Here is a 15,999-nt window from a genome sequence, read left to right on the forward strand (position 1 = left end):
AGCGGCATTGGTCTCCCCTTCTACCCTAAGTTCATACACAAAAGTGTGGGACGATTTTGTAAAGTTCATGCAGCAATCTACCTGTGAATTAAGAAGGGCTTCGCCCACATCTTCGCAAGTGTTAAGATACTTAGCGCATTTATTTCAATTGGGCAGGGCAGCAATGACGATTAGGATGCATGCTGCTGCTATAGCATTTTTCTGCAAGGTATTCTTCGATAAGGATCCTTGTGCGAAGTTTATCGTTCGCAGAACTTTTTTTTAAAAAAAAATATGTATTGGCATTTTTAAATACAATACAGAAAAATAAACAATATCACATATCTCTTGACATAGTTTCATAGCTTCTTTGGACTCCCTCACGTTTCCCGCTCCCACTTTCATCCCAATAATATTTCCCAGCAATTTATCACCTTGCTTCCAATCTTCATATCTAACTTTCTCTTGTTGCTTCTCTAATTTCAGATACCCTATGTTCAGATCCCTAGAGTTTTAAGAATAATCCAATAATTATCCAAAAAAGAAAATTCCCCCCCCCAAATCTTACTTATATTCATAACTCCATCTAATTTAGTGGTGCCAAATTATTTATGATCTAGCATCCTTCTTAACTTTCAACCAAATTACAATGTTTCTGCAAGTAAATCTTGAATTTCTTCCAATCTTCTTCAACCCTCTCTTCTCCCAGGTCTCAGATTCTGTCAGTCATCTCAGCCAGTTCCATATATTCTATCAGTTGCATCTGCCATTCTTCCAGTGTGGGTAAATCTTGGGTTTTCCAGTGCTTGGCTATGAGTATCCTTGCTGCCGTTGTTGCATACAGAAAGAAAGTTCGGTCCTTTTTTAACACCCTCTGGCCGACAATACCCAAAAGGAAGGCCTCTGGTTTCTTAAGGAAGGTATACTTAAATACCTTTTTCAGCTCATTATATATCATCTCCCAGAAAGCCTTCACTTTAGGGCAGGTCCACCAGAGGTGAAAAAATGTTCCTTCATTTTCTTTACATTTCCAACATTTATTATCAGACAAGTGGTATATTTTTGCAAGTTTGACTGGGGTCATGTACCATCTATATATCATTTTCATTATTTTCTTTCAAAGCATTGCATGCAGTGAAATTCAACCCAGTAGTCCACAACCTTTCCCAGTCCTCAAACATAATATTATGCCCAATGTCCTGTGCCCACTTTATCATAGCCGATTTTACCGTTTCATCTTGTGTGTTCCATTTTAACAGCAAGTTATACATTCTTGAAAGTACCTTAGTCTTAGGCTCTAACAATTCCGTTTCCAACTTCGATTTCTCCACCTGGAACCCTAACTTTTTGTCAAGTTTAAAAACTTCCTTAATCTGAGCGTAATGTAACCAATCTCACACTTTATCTCTCATTTTCTCCATACTCTGCAATTTCCAATTATCTTATCGTTCGCAGAACTTTAGAGGGATGGAGTAGACTTTGTCCTTCCCGGCCAGTAAACCGGCAACCCATATCTTTTGACATACTGTGCGGAATGCGCAAAAAGCTGCGGGTGGTGTGTTGGTCCGGGTATGAGGCTCGCCTGTTCTCGGCTGCCTTTTCGATTGCCTTTTTTGGTGCACTAAGAGTGGGTGAGATAGTGGTGGAAAATCATAAGGATGGCCGTAGTCGTGGCCTTTTGATACAGGATGTGCAGTTGTCTCCTGTTGAACTTCAAATCACTATTAGGCATTCTAAAACGGATCAAAAGGGCAAGGGTGCCCTCATTCGTCTCCCGGCTACGGGGGAAGCGGGCCCTTGCCCTGTAAAAGATGCCAGGAGGTATCTGGCCATGTGCACCCACGGGGATGGGCCTTTACTTAGGCATGAGGATGGGTTGCCCCTCACGAGGCAGCAGTTTTCAAAAGTGATGCGTAAAGCAATTATGGCGTGTGGCAGCAGGGCAGCCGATTTTGCCCCACATTCGTTTAGGATTGGGGCTGCCACGACGGCAGCACATTGGGGCTTGTCAGCGGCCAGAATAAAGGATTTGGGCCACTGGAAGTCTGACGTGTTCAGAGGTTATATTCGCTAACTAAGGTCTTACATTGTTTTGTTTATTATCTCAGGTGTAGCAGCTGTCCGCATATGGATGGTGGGGCACAGCATCGTCCATTGGGCTGGTGTCGCAGCACGGCAGTCGGGAATGGGTCCAGGTCTCGGCCTTCCTCCACATATACAGTTGTCTTGGCTATCCAGAAGGGGAATGCGCTGGTCGGAGCTCCTGCCTCTGGTTCGGAGGCAGTTGCTATGGGAAGGACCCCCGTCGGCCATTGTGGTGCAACTGGGTGAGAACGACCTGGTTTCTATGGACTGTTTTTCCCTGCGTGCTGCGATTTTATTGGACTTGGAGATGCTGCAGGCTTTGATGCCAGCAGCAAAAATTTTTTGGTCAAGGCTGCTACAATGGCGAGTTTGGAGGGGCAGTCGTTGCCCAACCGCCATGGAGAGAGCCAGGGGCCGCATCAACTCCGCAGTGACAAGAAAAGTCCTGGAGTTGGGCAGAGATGTGATATTTCATCCTGAGATTTCTTCTCAGAGGCCATCCTTATTCCGTGTGGATGGCGTGCACCTTTCGGCTTCTGGCAATGAGGCTTGGTTAGGTGCGGTGGTGTCCAAGCTGAGGTCTTGGCTGGGGTTGTGAGTGGTTGGCGGTGAGCTGTGGGCTCCTTGGCGGTTAGGCATTGGTTAAATTGGTGCTTGGAGGGGTAAGGTGCCTATCCCTCCAAATGATGCGAAAGGGAATTCCGTTAAAGGAATCCAGGGGCTTGCCATTCTTTCGTCCTTGTCCGTGGTGCCGGGCTTGGGCCGTGCAAGCCCCACCGGAACATGAGGGTGAGAGGTGTTGGACTGATTCCCAGCCTCATTTCTCTCCCAATACTTGTTTCCCACGCTGGCTTCCGGTGGTGTCCGGAAGGGACCAGCTCTGTCCTTGGGGGGCAAGGACAGATAGTCATAACCAATGCCTAAGCAACCACTCACATTTGCTGTATTTGAATAAAGTTGTGGCCAAAATTATGCCAAAAACCTTAAACAAAAATTAACGTGTGATGTGTGAATTTTTGGGGGGTGGCACTGTGGAACTCAACACGCAAATTATATCCTTAAAAACAGTGTGGGAAAATTGGCTGAATTGAGTTTGTTTGTTTGTTGAAGCTTTTCAGCATACTAACTAATCTAAATAAATAACAAAAACAAAAGAGAGAGAGAGAGAGAGGAATGCCAAGCCCTCTCTCAAAGGTATGTCTTAACTCTTGTCTCACACAGAAGGGAGTGGACCCTCCCAGCTCTCACCTGGGTGCTTCCCTTTCTTTCTTTTTTTAAAAAGATATTTATTAACATTTTCAGAAGTTTATATAACATAAAAATCACAAAAATCAAAAAGAAAAAAGGAAAAAAATAGACAAAAATACATACAAAAAACAAAAAACCACATGTATAACTTCATTCCCTTATGTTCATAAGACTTACTTTCCCGACCTCCTCATACCTCTCCTTACTGCATTCCAATCTCTAATTAATTCTCTTCAACAAATCCTTCCCTTAGTTTCATTTAAGTTTTTAAATTTTCTTTTCATATTAAATAATAATTACAGCTAACAACCCCTTAAAATCAGAATCAACATTGTCTTAACAATCAACAATTTTACAGTATTTCTTAAGATAATCTTTAAATTTCTTCCAATCTTCTTCCGCCGTCTCTTTCCCCTGGTCTCGGATTCTGCCGGTCATCTCTGCCAGTCCCATATAGTCTATAACTTTCATCTGCCATTCTTCCACGGTGGGTAGTTCTTCTGTCTTCCAATACTTTGCGATAAGTATTCTTGCTGCTGTTGAGGCATACATGAAAAATGTCCTATCCTTCTTTAACACTGATTGGTCGACCATACCCAGGAGAAAGGCCTCTGGTTTCTTTAAAAAGGTATATTTAAATATCTTTTTCATTTCATTATAAATCTTCTCCCAGAAAGCCTTAATCCTTGGGCACGTCCACCAAAGGTGAAAGAATGTACCTTCTGTCTCTTTGCATTTCCAACATTTATTGTCAGACAAGTGGTAAATTTTTGCAAGCTTGACTGGGGTCATGTACCACCTATAAATCATTTTCATAATATTTTCTTTTAAGGCATTACATGCCGTAAATTTTATACCGGTGGTCCATAACCGTTCCCAGTCTTCAAACATAATGTTATGACCAATGTCTTGTGCCCACTTGATCATAGCTGATTTAACTATTTCATCCTGTGTATTCCATTCCAACAGCAAGTTATACATTTTTGACAAGTTCTTAGTTTTGGGTTCTAACAGTTCTGTCTCCAATTTCGATTTCTCCACCTTAAATGGGTGCTTCCCTTTCTTCCCCCAGTCTCCCACCCTGGGAGATCTTTCCTTCTCTGCCTCTCACAAAGGCCAGCTATCACCTTCATGTGTGTACCCTCATTAACCCAGGGCAGAGGACAAAACATAAGCAAAAGCAAAATAGCTAAAAGAAGATGAAAATAATAATTAGAACGTGAAGAGTGAAAGACAACTTCTGATTCTTCGTCTGTAAATTATATTTATTCATAATATTTTAGGTGTTCATTCCAGTGTGATATCCAACTGTTTCCCAGGATAATATCCAGCTGTTCCTTGTTCTGCTAGGTGAACATCATCAGCCCCAGACATCGCTAAGTGTCAAGAATAGTCCTCTTCCAATCTTGTATGATGACTTTATCTCTCTCCCCCCCCCATTCCAACCATTACTCCATGTTTAAAAACAATAAATTATTCATTTTCATTTAAACACGAAACTTTCCGCTATAGTCTTACATTTAAAAAATAATCTGTACTGAGTTGAATAGGATCCAAAAGGCAGCAGTCTGATTGGTTCTAGAACAATAGGATCCAAAATGCAGCAGTCTGATTGGCCCTAGAACAATAGAATCCACAATGCAGCAGTCTGATTGGCCCTAGAACAATTGGATTCACATTGCAGCAGTCTGATTGGTCCTAGAACAATGCAGCAGTATGATTGGTCCGCAGGAGGCACCCAATCCAGCTCCAGGTGGAAGTGAATCCACAACCTGATTGGCCTACAGGAGAATCCTGGAATTAGCCAATCACGTGCAGCCCATTGTGTAAATAATGTATATAAAGCAGATATTTTGGGGGAACTTTCATTCCTCCTCACCACTATGAGCTGAATAAAGGGCATGAAATCCACTCTCGATTCCGAGTATATTTCATAATCCATAGTTATTTACTTGTTGTATATTCATTATTTTACACCCATTTTGATTTTTTGCGATCCCATTTCCTGTAGGAAAATTTAGCAAGAGGGGAAAAAAAGAACTTCCGTTTCCACCACTTCCAATTTTCCCAACAGTGTCACTAGAAGCTTGATGGAATTTCCCTCTAAATTCCATTCAATTTGTAACCAGAAACCTTTCTGCATCATCTTGTAATTCTTTGCTGTAGAGAGACTAAGCAGCTCTTACATGCAAAAGCATGAATCATTATTTGTTCTGAGATGGCAACTTTTTACATTGATATCTGTAAATAATAATTTCTCATTGCTTTGCCAAGGTATTGCATTATCAAATGGTCACACCTGGAGGCAACAGAGACGCTTTGGTGTAGTTACTATTCGGAAGCTGGGGCTGGGGAAGAAAGGCATGGAGCACCAAGTAGCAGAGGAGGCTCATCAGCTCGTGGAGGTTTTTGCACGTTCAAAGGGTATGTGATGGTGCGGAGGTGGCATATGGAGATATATTTGTGTACTACCTCTGTCCATTTCAGAAAGGAATGTGATATGTTTTTCTTGGTTCCTAATGGAGATCCCAGCAGTTTCTCTTGGCCACCATGAAATCCCACTCTCAGTATAAACAGGAGCAGATGAATTAACATTAGTATAATTTTATTTTGCAGGACAGCCACTTGATCCCTCCATGCCCATCACTAATTCATTCTCCAACGTGATATGTGCTCTGTCTTTTGGGCACCGGTTTGCTCTTGAGGATGAACAGTTCCAGAAGCTGATAAAAGCCATGGATTTCTCCCTAAAATTTATAGGAAGCTTCTTTCATGCTTTAAGTAGTCATTTTCATATATACACACACATACATACATACACACACACACACACACACACATTTTTATTGATTTTTTTAGCATTTTAGTTTCAACAGTCATACAACATATCTTCTCACCTTATACAATCTTGTAGACTTCCGTCAATATCTCTAATGATTTTACATTATCACTTATTCTGCATTTCTTAATTTCTATATTTCTTACATTTAATTGTGCTTAACTATATTTCTCTTCATAAGCTTTCTTGCAGTATTTCAAATAATCCACTTTACAAAACTTCTTGCAGTTCTACTAGCGTAATCTGTTCATCACGATTACATTTACTCCAGTCTTCTAAGAATCTCTGATCCTGCACGTTTTGAAACCTTCCTGTAAATTTATCTAATTCTGCGTAGTCCATCAACTTCATCTTCTATTCTTCTTTCGTCGGTAGTTCTTCTTGCTTCCATTTTTGTGCCAATAATATTCTTGCTGCTGTCATTGAATATAAAAACAATTTACAATCCTGTCTATTTATATCATCATGCAGTAAATTTTAACCCTTCTTTCCATAGTTTTTCCCAATCTTTCAAATATATATTATATTCAAAGTCTTTGGCCCAATGTATCATAACCGACTTTACCTCCTCATCTTTCAAGTGCCATTCAAGCAGCAATTTATGTGTTTTAGACAAAATTTTATACTTATTTTTCAATACCTCTATTTCAAATTTTCATTTATTATCATCAAATACTTTCCCCCTAAAATCCTGTTTAAACATTTCATTAACTTGGCAGTAGTGCAGCCAATCATTCACATATCCTTTAACCTCTTCATAAAGTTTCATTTTCCATTTACTTCCTTTTGTATTGATTTTTCATATGTAACCTGATTTTAACTCATATTTATCTTTTTCACACTCATTGCTTCTAACGGAGACAACCACTGCGGTGTTTTATGTTCTAATAGGTTTTTATACCCATCCCATATTTCGAATAGAGATCTTCGGAATATATGGTTTCCAAATCCTTTATGGACTTTGTCTTATTATACCATAAATACGTTTGCTAACCAAATCTATTATCATAACCTTCCAAATCCAACAAATCTGTATTTTCTAACAACATCCATTCCTTTAACCAACAAAGACAAGATGCTTCATTGTACAGTTTCAAGTCTGGCAGGGCGAAACCCCCTCTTTCTTTAACATCTGTTAACAACTTATATTGAATTATTGGTTTCTTCCCCTGCCAGATATATCTTGAAACCGCCTTTTGCCACTCTTAAAAAATGCTGCCCCCTTGATTACTGGAATTGATTGAAACGAAAATAACATCTTTGGTAGCACATTCATTTTAATAGCATAAATCCTTCCCCAAAATGATAATTTCATCCTTCCCCATGCTTCCAGATCTTTTTTTATTCCATCCTAAAAAAGGTCTATATTCATTGATGTTAACCAAATTCCTAAATATTTAACTTTTTTAACAGCTTCTATACCAGTTTGTTGCTGCAACATATCCACCAAGTCCTGTTTCATATTTTTAGGTATCATTTTAGTTTTCTTTTTGTTCAGTTGAAAACCTGCTACATGCCTGAATTGTTCTATCTCTTCTAATACTTCCTTGGCACTAGTTATTGGTTCTTCTATTGTTAGTACCAAGTCATTTGCAAAGGCTTTCACTTTATGCTCCTTCCGACTGACTGAAATTCCTTTTATTTTTTCATTTCTCCTTATTGTCCTTAGAAAGACTTCCAGTACCAATATGAATAATACTGGTAGAAAGCCTGCTTGATCCTTACGTATTATTTCATTCAATACTTTTTTCAATCTTTTTGCCAATATACTAGCAAACGATTTATAATCATTGTTTAACAATGAAATCGGCCTATATTTCTTTACTTGTGTTAAGTCCAAATCCTGTTTTGGTATTAATGTAATATATGCACCTTTCCATATTTCTGGAAGTTCTCCTTTTTTAATATATTATTCATCACTTCTTTTAATGGTACAAGTAGGGTGCACTTCATTTCTTTATCATATTTTGCTGTAAATCCATCCGGTCCTGGTGTCTTTCCACTTTTCAATTCTTTTATTGTGTCTTTTATTTCTTCTATTTCAATTAGTTCATTCAGTTGGTCTTTCTTTTCTGTCGGAATTTGTTGCACCCCTTTTTGTTTTAAGAATTCTTCTATCCTCCTTACATCTTCCTTCCCAGCTGTTTTATACAATTGTCTATAAAAGTTCACAAATCCTTTCCTAATTTCTTTTGGATTTTCTATTTCTTTTCCTTCTATAGTAATTTTATTTATTGTATTCTGTTCTTTTCTTTTTTTGATCTGCCAAGCCAACCATTTTCCTGATGTGTTAGCATGTTCAAAGTTTTTTTGTCTCATTCTTTTTATATTCCATTCTACTTCTTGATTTATTATCATTGCAAACTGTCTTTGTAACATTTTCATATTTTGATTTATTTTAGCATCATTTGGTTTTTTGATTAATTTCTTCCCATTTTCCATAATCTGATTTAATATTTCTTTCTTTCCTTTTTCTCTAAATTTATTTCTGATGCTGTTTTGTTGTATAAAGAAACCTTGCATCACTGCTTTGCTGGCATCCCATACTACATTCATTTTGGTTTCTTTATTACAGTTATTCAGAAAATATTCTGTTAACATCTTCTGTGCTTTCTCATTTATTTTTTGATCATCCAATACATTTTCATTTAGTCTCCACTGAAAAGTCTTTTCTTCTTTTTCTTTTATCTTACACTTTATTGCATTATGATCCAAAAGTGTCTTCGGTTGTATTTTAATTTTTGTAACTCTTGGTGTTAGTTCGATGGTTATCCATACAGAATCGATTCTTGACATTGATTGGTTTCTGAAAAATAAGTAAATTGTTTTTCTAATGGATGTCTCAATCTTCAAACATCTACCAAATTGCAATTCTCAATCATAGAGAAGAATGTCTTAGGTGGTTTCCCTTCTTTCAATTTTTCTCTTCACCTTGATCTATCCATTTCCACTAAGACCACTCCATTCATGTATCCCATTATTTAATCTTTTGGGCCACAAATTCAAATAGATTTCTTCCAAATCTTTGTAAAATTCAGTCTTACTACCATTTGGTGTGTACACTCTGACAATTATCAGTTTCTCGCCTTGCTACCTGACTTGTACCACTATTATCCTGCCTTCTTCATCTTTGAAGATTTGCTGAGCTTCAAATTTACTTTTTATATACAAAACCACTCCCCTCTTCTTGCTCTTGTCTAAATTCATTTTCCAGTTTTTTATTAATCAGTACTCTTCTATGTTTCCTAGCCACATGTGTCTCTTGTAAACAAATAATATCCAAATTTTTTCTTTAGGGAATGTTCAATTTTGTTCCTTTTCTTTTTGTCATTTATGTCATTAACAATCCAAGTCCATAATTGCCATTTTAAGTTCTCTTTAAAAGTGAAAGAATAAAAGTCTTTAAACTTGTCCTCCTCCTTCTTCTTCCTTCAATACAATACTCCTTCAATACTATCTTTATCTTCCTCTTCCGGACCTGCTGGTCCTGCTGCTGCTGCTTCATCTCCTTTTCCCAATTCTTTGTATATCCTCAGGAATTTGTGCGTTTCACCTACATTTCTAAATTTAAATTTATTTTCTTTGTAATAAAACGAAATTCCTTCCAGAAATTTCCATTTAAATTCAATTCCATTTTTCCTTAGCATCTGTGTCAGTGGTTTATATTGGTCACATCTTTTCAACAACCGAAGTGGGACGTCTTTAAAAATGATCGTAAATACTCCATCAATGCATAATCTTTTTTTCTCTATTTTTCTGCAGAATCAAATTTCTCATCTCTCTATCTTTGAATATAATCAATCAATCTCCTGGAAATTTATTTGCTTTAGTAGTCTTTGTTCTAATCCTAAATGCATTCTGTATCATCTTAACCTCCTCCACTTCCATACTTAACCGTTATGCAATTTCCATTGTTAATTTCTCCAAGATGTTTTCTCCTTGTACTTCTGGGACTGATCTAAACCTCAAGTTCATTTCTCTTTGCCTCAGTTTATTCATAGCAATCACATCCCACAGATCTTCCTGAGTATTATTAATTTCTGAAACTTCTCCTTTGACTTCTCTTCCTCCTTTTTCATATCTCTTACTTCCTGTTTCGTTCACTTCCTTCTTTCTTCTAAACTCTGTGTTCTTTTAGTTATCTCCCTCATCTGACCTTTCAATTCATTGACAGTCATATCAAAATTTTTATCCATTGATTCCAATCTATTCTCCAATTTTTTTTCACTTTGTTTGATGTCTTTTTTAATTTCTGCAAACATTTTTAAAATATCTCCTGTATATTCACTTTCTTGTTTTGATCCCCTCCTCTCCAATGGTGTTCCCCCTTTTCCAACTTTTTTCTGTGTCTTCTCCATTATACTTCTATTATTTTAGATGTTATTTTATTCCTCATCACTAATCCAATTTTGATCCAAATAATAAAATGATGAAACAGGAAAAACAATAATTTTTTCTTCTGCCACTTGCTTAGCCAATCCACCGTAAAGTTTTATGACTGAAATACAGCAACAGGGTTGCCAAACATAAATAAAGGAAAGAAAGAGTACCAAAACAAAAATAACTTAGTCCAGTTTGCAGAACCAGCAGTCCATAAAAAATAAAAATAATCAGGAGAGTAGAAGAGTATCAATAATATATATTAAAAAGAAAACCCAAGTCCATTGCCACAAAAAAGAAAAAAGGAGTTAAAACCCTCTCAGTCCGACAATCAAATCTCAGACTGTCACAAAAAGTAAAAAAATAGAAAACAGGAAACTAGGTGTGGGGTGTGGGCTGGGTAAAGTAATCCTCTTTCTCCTCTCCACTCTTCTCCATCCCTGGCTCTCAATATTTCCTACTTAGTTTCATTAATCCTCATTTCCTCACCTGATCTTTGGCTAATGTTACACATGTAAAGGTAAAAGTGGGGGAGAGGACAGAACCATGAGGCACCCCACAAGTGAGAGCCCAGGGGTCTGAACACTCATCCCCCAGCACCACTTTCTGAACACGGCCCAGGAGGAAGGAGCAGAACCACTGTATGACAGTGCCCCCAGCTCCCAGCCCCTCCAGACGGTCCAGAAGGATGTTATGGTCGATGGTATCAAACGCCGCTGAGAGATCCAGCAGAACTAGGAAACAGCTCTCACCTTTGTCCCTAGCCCGCCGGAGATCATCAACCAGTGTGACCAAGGCAGTTTCAGTCCCATGATGAGGCCTGAATCCTGACTGGAAGGGATCCAAATAGTCTGCTTCTTCCAGGCGTGCCTGGAGTTGTTCGGCAACCGCTCACTCAATCACCTTGCCCAAGAATGGAAGATTTGAGACTGGGCGATAGTTGGCCATTGTGGCCGCATCTAAAGATTTTTTTTAAGAAGCGGTTTAATAACCGCCTCTTTCAGCGGGTCTGAGAAGGCTCCCTCACAGAGGGAAGCATTCACCACCCCACGAAGCTCATCGCCAAGTCCTTCCCAGCTAGCTTTTATAAGCCAGGATGGGCAAGGATCCAGGAGACATGTGGTTGGTTTCACTTGTCCAAGCAGCCTGTCCACATCCTCGGAGGTAACAGATTGGAATTGATCCCACTCAACTTGACTAGACAGAACTCTAGCACTCTCCCGCCCCGGCCCTGCTCCCACGGTGGAGTCTACTTCTTCCCGAATCTGAGTGATTTTATCTGCAAAAAACTTTGCAAAATCATTGCAGGAGAACATGTGGCCCGTACTGGACCCCGATGTTGCAGGTGGTTCCGCTAAATTGCGAACTACCTGAAAAAGTCTCCTGCTGCTGTTTTCTGCAGATGCAATAGAGGCGGTGAAGAAATTCTTCTTCACCGTCGCTATCGCCACTTGGTAGGCTCGACGTTGAGCTCTAACCTGTGTCCGGTCAGATTCGGAATGAGTTATCCGCCACCGGCGCTCTAGCCGTCTCAACGATTGTTTCATTGCCCTCAGATCCATGGAAAACCACAGGGCTCTCCGGGCTCCATGCAATCGGAGAGGGCGCTTCGGAGCCAAACAGTCAATAGCCCTGGTTAACTCCACATTCCAGCGGGCCACCAGGGAATCAGCTGAAAGGCCATCAATATGAGATAAAGCATCCCCTACCACTCTCTGGAAACCATTTGGATCCATAAAGTGGCGAGGGTGGACCATCCGAATTGGTCCCACCTCCCTGCAGAGGGGATGGGTCGCAGAGAAGTCCAGTTGCACCAAGAAGTGATCTGACCATGGCACTTCTTTCGTTTCGCTTTTACGTAGTGTCAGATCACCAACATCCATAGAGGTAAACACCAGGTCCAAGGCATGGGTTGGGCCATACTTATTCAGGGATAGCCCCATGGAGGCCATGCTTTCCACGAAGTCCCGAGCGGCCCCTTGTAAGGTCGTGTCGGCATGGATGTTAAAATCCCCTAGGATGACCAAGCTAGGTGTCTCCAAGAGCATATCTGCCACGACCTGAAGAAGCCCAGGCAGGGAATCCTTGGTGCAGCGGGGAGGTCGGTACACCAAAAGGAATCCTGTACTGCCCCAATTGCCCAACTTCCAGAACGTGCACTCGGAAAACTGGGTCTTCCCAATAGGACGCCTGGTGCAAACTAATGACTTCCTAAAAATCACTGCAACCCCCCCTCCCCGCCCACATGACCTGGGTTGCTGTGCGTAAGAGAAACCTGGTGGACAAACAGTGGCAGGGACAGGCCCATCTGCTTCATCCAACCAAGTCTCTGTTACACATGCCAGGTCAAGTCCTTCATCCATGATCAAGTCATGGATGGCAGTGGTCTTATGAATTATTGACCTGGCATTGCACAGCAGCACCTTCAGGTCATGTGGGTATCCCTTGCTGATTCTAGTATCCATCCGGTCAGGACCAGACCCGGAGGCAGGAATAGTCCTCAGACAACGACTAAACCTGCCCCCTCTGTAATGACATGGTCTAGTCTTAGCGTAACTCCTCCTCCTACCCGTGATCACCGAGATCGGTTGTCCCAATGCATCCCCCCATGTGGAACATGCCCCAGCCCTGACCCCTCCCCCTAAGAACAAAATAACACCTTAAACAAACAAACAAAACCAATAAAACAATACAAAAAAAATGTAAAAATTACAAAAACATCCAAAAAAAAATTCCCCAAGCCCAACCAAACATCCATCCCACCCCCACCCCCCACATACATAAAATCCAAAAGGAAATTTTAAAAAAACATTTTAAAAACACTCTGCGCCCCTCCAGCAGTAACAACTGTCCTAGTGAGGCCTGTCAGGCCCCGCCCTGGGCCAGGTGGTAAGTGGCAAGAGCAGGGCCCTCAGGGACTCACTCAGGGGAGTCCTCCTGGGCAGCAAGCAGCAAGCAGCAAGCAGTCCTTGTGAGGCTTTAGGCCCCACCCCAGGCCAGATGGTAAGTGGCAAGAGCAGGGCCCTCAGGCACTCACTCAGGGGAGTCCTCCTGGGCAGCCGACACCAAGCAGCACGCAGTCCTTATGAGGCTTCAGGCCCCACCCCAGGCCAGATGGTAAGTGGCAAGAAGGAGCAGGGCCCTCAGGCACTCACTCAGGGGAGTCCTCCTGGGCAGCCAGCAGCAAGCAGCACGCAGTCCTTATGAGGCTTCAGGACCCACCCCAGGCCAGATGGTAAGTTGCAAGAGCAGGGCCCTCAGGCACTCACTCAGGAGAGCTTCAGTCTCCCTCCCCTCTGTAGCTTCTTCCGTATGTTCAGAGCTCAAGTTATGGCTGCTCCCTGCTGCTTCTCCCTTCCCTCTGCATACCACTCTTATATGTTTGCTCTCTATCCCTGCATTCTCATTCCCTGTCAGTGAAGCAACATTGCTGACACCAGGCTTAAGAAATTGAATAGCACCTGCAGGTTAATTCCATATTGAGAGGCTGCCATGAATGAATGCCGAGGAGTTATGTGGTCAGTCTATTTTTAAATATAATAATATTTTATTATTTTTTCCATTTAGAAAGTTATATTTGTTATGCAACAATTATATTCCAATTCAACAAAACAAGTGACTTCCCACTCACCCAACATCAATATTTATAACTTGAATTACATACAATTGCATTTTAAAGTTCCATCGTATCTAATTTCATCCTCTCCAACATGTTTCTTAATATATTCTGCTGTTTTCTTACACTTCAAACCACGCTGCGGTCTTTACATATGGGAAATAACTTTTTATATAGGCTGCAAATGTTTTCCAATCTTCTTTAAAAGATTCTAGATCAGTATCTTTTATCAATTTTTGCCATCTCTGCATATTCCAAGATTTTCATAAACCATTCTTTCTTTGAGGGTGTTCTCTCCTCCTTCCTTAGTTTAACAGTATACATTAAATATTTTTGATCAGTAGTTTTTAATGCATATTTTCAACTTTTATATGATTTTGTGCTTTTCAGTATTAATAATATTCTTTGTATTATCCCTATTATTTGTATATCTTACTGTTTCTTACAAAGGAGGCTTATGGCATTTACCATTTACCATTTGATGCTATTGTTTAAGCTGAAATATCACAATTGTGAGGGAAATAGATAAAGAAATTGCTGAAATCAGACTGAATTATAACTAAGATGTAAGTACCTTAATGAGAGTATCTTCATGAATCTTCAATCCAAAGTTCCACAAGACTAAATGAGAGGAACCTTAGGAGGGCCTGGAGGGTCATGCCTGTTTGACCAGAGCAGTTTCTTGAAGTTCAGAATCAGAAGAACCACCAGCAGAGCAATCAAAAGTGCCCATATCTCCATCCTTCTCTTGCTGTCTCTTTCTCCTTAATTCTTTCTAGGTTGCCTGGTCAGGTTCAACTCTCTTTCTCTAAGGGCTTTTTGCTTTCCTCAGAGACATCAGCAGTAGTCTCTGCTTATATATGCTCAGTTATTAAAAACAATTAACCAACAAGGAGTGTGATACCATGTGCAAATAGCCTTGGAATGTGATTGCAAGTCATGTAATACAATTGAACACTATAATCATTCTTATATGAATCACGCAAATGAGAGGGTGTTTGATGAATTGTAATTAGAATCCAAGCTATCTTAAGACCGATTTTATGACACAAATATTTGAGAAAGAATTTTGTACCAAATAGTCATAAAATAAAAAATGAATAGGGGGCCGCCAGGGGCACATTGGAAGATGGCCGACAATACCATCTCTCCAGCTCACACGGGACAATTAAGAGGCTGATATGGGAGTATGCAGCCTCCCTTGTTTACCCCAGGGAATGGGGAACTACTGCCTTGCCTGCTGTTGCCATAAATCACCCCCGAGTTCATAAGAAGGGGGTGAAGGCACTAGGCACATAGCCCCCACGTGAATTGGCTTTCCCGGACGCTATCTCTGATTGCGTGAACTGGTTGCAGTAGTTCGATATAAACAATTAGGAGAAGCAAATGCACATATTTCAAGTGAAGAACGGGAGTTAAGACTGCTAATTGAAGTGACCTCTGTGAAGTAGAGCGACGGGTTGGATTTAACAGGAATATATCAAGAAGAAAACATCAAAGGGTCAGTATGTCAGAACGGGACTGGATTGGGGGCGGGACTTTTCTTTTGCTCTTTTATGTGATTACCTAATAACCCCTCCCCAAGAAAGAACCGTTGCATAATTGACATTAGCGGGATGAGTAAAAACTGTGTGAAAATGAATTAATAACCAAAGGCTTGGCCCATGGAGATCTAGAAGAGTGGGGGCTTTTGGAGTGACGCAGCAATAAAAAGAGAGTCGCCATGTTGGCAGGTTATGTCGAAAGACTGATGGCTGAGGAGGAAGTTATGAAGAATGTTAATTGCTCAGATAAGCCTTGGCGTCCAGCCCGCTTTGGCTGCGCAGTTCTGCTGGGCCTCCGGACTTCAAAA

At 40.4% G+C, this 15,999-nt stretch overlaps 1 long non-coding RNA gene and 1 pseudogene across 2 annotated transcripts in view; both read right to left on the minus strand.

Moving 5' to 3' along the window:
- The window catches only part of LOC309370626 (cytochrome P450 2D28-like), a 293,948-nt pseudogene that overhangs the window by 224,380 nt on the left and 53,569 nt on the right, over positions 1-15,999 (minus strand). The window lies entirely within an intron of this gene.
- Positions 3,156-4,842, minus strand: LOC309370068. The gene is made up of 2 exons (XR_014168409.1): positions 4,354-4,842; positions 3,156-3,307 (listed from the first exon to the last, which is right to left on the minus strand). It is a non-coding gene; the product is annotated as an uncharacterized lncRNA (long non-coding RNA).

The sequence above is a fragment of the Podarcis melisellensis genome (assembly GCF_964234715.1).
Source record: "Podarcis melisellensis genome assembly, chromosome: 5".
In the NCBI taxonomy this organism is placed as follows: Eukaryota; Metazoa; Chordata; class Lepidosauria; order Squamata; family Lacertidae; genus Podarcis; species Podarcis melisellensis.